This window comes from Zingiber officinale, chromosome 3B (assembly GCF_018446385.1).
Source record: "Zingiber officinale cultivar Zhangliang chromosome 3B, Zo_v1.1, whole genome shotgun sequence".
NCBI lineage: Eukaryota > Viridiplantae > Streptophyta > Magnoliopsida > Zingiberales > Zingiberaceae > Zingiber > Zingiber officinale.
The window spans coordinates 113,076,519-113,080,192 of record NC_055991.1 but is presented as its reverse complement, the minus strand read 5'-3'; the positions used below and the strand labels follow the sequence as shown (position 1 = coordinate 113,080,192).

The 3,674-nt window shown below is 38.6% G+C and overlaps 1 long non-coding RNA gene across 2 annotated transcripts; it reads left to right on the top strand.

The window, feature by feature from the left end:
* Nucleotides 1-1,810: 1,810 nt before the first annotated feature.
* Nucleotides 1,811-2,562, top strand: LOC121968525. Of its 2 annotated transcripts, none has more exons than XR_006108199.1 (4): nucleotides 1,811-1,902; nucleotides 2,000-2,069; nucleotides 2,223-2,276; nucleotides 2,420-2,562. It is a non-coding gene; the product is annotated as an uncharacterized LOC121968525 (long non-coding RNA). The 2 variants fall into 2 exon arrangements; XR_006108198.1 differs by having other exon boundaries at nucleotides 1,997-2,069.
* Nucleotides 2,563-3,674: the final 1,112 nt, after the last annotated feature.

Sequence of the window (3,674 nt, the reverse complement as noted above, 5' to 3'; positions counted from 1 at the left end):
ACATTCGAGATGTGGACCAAATTGATCGAGCTTCACGAGACTTCGTCAAGGCTAGAAGATCAAGGCAAAAATGAATTCGAACTTGAATCCCAATCCGAAGAGTTATCCTCAGAATCAGATCTAGAAGAAGACCAAATCAGCTTCATCGCTCTAGTGGCTGAGGAGGAGGCTAATGGATCTGAACCCGAGTCTGACCGAACACTTGAGCCTGAATCTGAAATGGCAATGGTCAAGGGGGAGAATCCTAATGAGGATTCAAAAGGTAATATTTTAAATACAAAATTTAAAGAACACATAACGTGTTTTAATTGCAGTGAAAAGGGGCACTACAAAAATAAATGCCCGATGAGTCGATCTGCACAACCGGAGGCAAAGGAGGAGCCGAAGCCTAGAATCCGGAAAAGGAAGGACCACATCGAATGTTTTAAGTGTAAAAAGTTGGGACACTACAAATCTCAATGCCCGGAGAAAAGACTCAAGGATTCAAGGGAGCTAGTATGGTAAAAATTTTAAATTATATGAAAAATTAAATGCTTTAGATCCTTCTTGTTTGAATTATAATTTGAATTTGAAAAAGCATGAAATCCTACATTACTTAACAAAAATAATAAAAACTTAATTAATTCAAATATAATTAAAATTGACCAAATCAACCCAAACCTTAATCAAGACTCAAATATATTTAATCAATGTATTCAAGATAATTTGAAATAAAATAATAATAATCTAAGATTAACTAATAGTAAACAGAATTTAACCAAAATTTAGAAAGCAAAAATAAGAAATTAAACTATAAATCAAAATTTAGAAAACTAGAAAAACAAAATAATGTTTTGAAAAATAAAATTAATAAATTAGAAAACATTATTAATAATTTTATAAACTCACATAATCTAGATTTAAATTATAAATCAAAACCAAATTTAAAACAAAACTTTCGTAAACTTAATTATAATAATGTACCTTTTAATTATACAACTAAATAATAACAATAACAACATTAATAATAATAAATAAATAATAACAATAATAAAACAACAATGCTAAATAATAATAATAATAATAATAATAATAACAATAAAAACATTAATAATAATAAAACAACAATAACAACAACAATAATAATAAATAAATAATAACAATAATAAAACAACAATGCTAAACAATTGTAAAATATCGGAAAAATGACGAATATTAATAAGGGAATTTTTCGAAATTTTTGGACATTTTTCAAGAATTTTTCGGAGCTCGTACGGACGAGTTAACGGGGATAAAGACGGGGTCCGGAAAAGCCTGTTTAGGCTACCCAGTTTTAATAAGGAAAAGTTTTATTTTTCTTTTCCTTTTCCCTTTTCTTTTTCCTTATATTTTTTTCTCTCCTCGTTACTGTGCCGAGCCCGAGCCCTCATCCACTCCACTCTTCTTCTCTCGCGCCCGACGCCAGCGGTTTCTTCCTCCCGAGCCGCACACCCGAAGACCTTTTCTTCATCTTCTTCTCCACCCGAGCCGAAGCTTTCCCCTGCCCTAAAATCGCCGAAAGCTTGCTCTATGCCCAATGGTGCCGACGCCGAGCACTGCCGCTCTTCCTCAGCCCTAGCCGCCGCACAGGACATTGCCGGCCACCAGGACCGACCCAGGCCGCTGTCGCCGTGGGGATCCCAGCGCCGCCGACGCCCTTCTCCCGTTTCTCTCTGCCCTAGTTTTGCACAGTGTCACCGCTACCACAACCGGCAACCGGCTGTCCTCCCTCTGCCGACGCCGACTCCTCCACTGTGCAGTGCCTAGCCGACTCCTCCACTGTGCAGTGCCTAGCCGACTCCTTCCTTTGTCCTAGGTTCCCTCTTGTTGCTGGATCCGAACCCTAACTCCTCTGGGTTGGGTTGTGGTCAGCCTACCCGACTGGTAATTTTTCCTACTGCGCCACCAGCTGCTTCTCCGGATCTTATGTTGGATTTGTTGGTTGATAACAGTGGTATTTGTCACTGATTTCTCACAGCAGCTTCTCCGGATCTTGGCAGTAAGTTCTATAGGATTTGAGCAGTGTTGAGGCATCAGGGAATATGGGTAAGGTTGGTGTTAAGTTAATTACTGTTGAGGTGAGTAAGGGAAGATGAACTTGATGATTTCGATGGTTTGAGCTATTGGTATTACTTTTGTTATGTAAGCATAGGGTTAATTATATTAAATCCTGTGTAGACCTTATATGGTGATTTCCTTTGCAGACATTGTTGGAGAAAGCCCTAATCACTGTGATCTTCCTTTTGTGTGATCCAGAGGTAAGGCTTAATGAATACAATTAAATATGTTGGTTGATTTTTGGTGTAATTAGGGTTAATAAAACTAACCTTAGATGGTCGATGAATTAGAAATTTATTTAGCTATTTGTTTATACTTAGCTAAATTATACTATTTATCACAGGAACTTGACGCGAGACAAGTTTCTTAACGTCCGGATTTGGACTGATTGGATCTTTCCTATTGGAGGCGGGTACCTCTTGACTTATCTTTTATGATATTGTCATTGGATATGTATAGTATTTTATAACTACATGCAATGAACATGTTTGTCTTTGGTATGTCACTGTTTGATATCCATAGCATGTAGGATTTGTCACCTGTGATGTATCCGTGATTATATCTCGTGATTTGTTGCCATGATTATCTTGTTACCATGAGTATCTTAGTTTCTAGAGTGACATACCATGCTTACTGAGGTTAGGACTAGGATTTGGATTGTTGTTTCTGGCCTGTGTATCTAGATTATCTGATACTTAGGTTTTTGTGCTATATCAGATTTGTGTACCTCTATTTGTATATCATATATGATTCGGGTGTTTAGACCCTGATTCTTTGATCTGTGTATATTGTTGGTACATATGCTATGGAAGAGGGATATGATTTGGGTCTAGGTTGTTATACCTTAGAGGACTTGTATACCATAGATCCGTGGATTTGACTTACTGATACTGTGGTACCCATATTATGTATATATGGTTTTTTCTATGCTGATCAGGATATTCCATACTTATTATGTTCAGGACATAGGGTTATTGATATTCTATCGACCATGTACTCTAGATCTTGGTATGTGACCATCGCTTTTACAGTACCCATTTTGTATGTATGGATATGGTTATGTTGATCGTTTTGCCATGCTTAGTGTCATGCATCATGATTGCATCTTTGCGATAATCGACTCCATTGTTGTTGAGCACATCGCCATTCATGGATCGCACACACCACCACTCATGGGTTAGTGGTCGATTCGTGCAATGTGTGTTGCGTTAGGACTTTGTTGCCTCGTTGGTCCGCTCATGGGTAGTGTGACACTGTTGGCGTGTTACTGAATCCTCCGCTTTTGTAACGGAGTTGAGAGCATTGAGCTCCCCATTTATGATTTGGGGTCACGGGACGGAGTACTCCGACAACATCCGTCCACTCGGTCACTCATCGGGGGCAGTGATGACAGAGTGCATCACAACCCTACCCACTCGGTCTCGCCATTTGTGTGTGAGATGGCTGGCGTCAGGGGTGATCAGGACGCATCATTGACATCATATGCATTGATGCATTTATTTCTTGTGATTGTGTTTGCTGCATTTGGTTGGATGCATATGTTTGACATGCATACAGGATTTAGGGCACTTTCGGTTTGACAACCCTTTTGTTTGGAT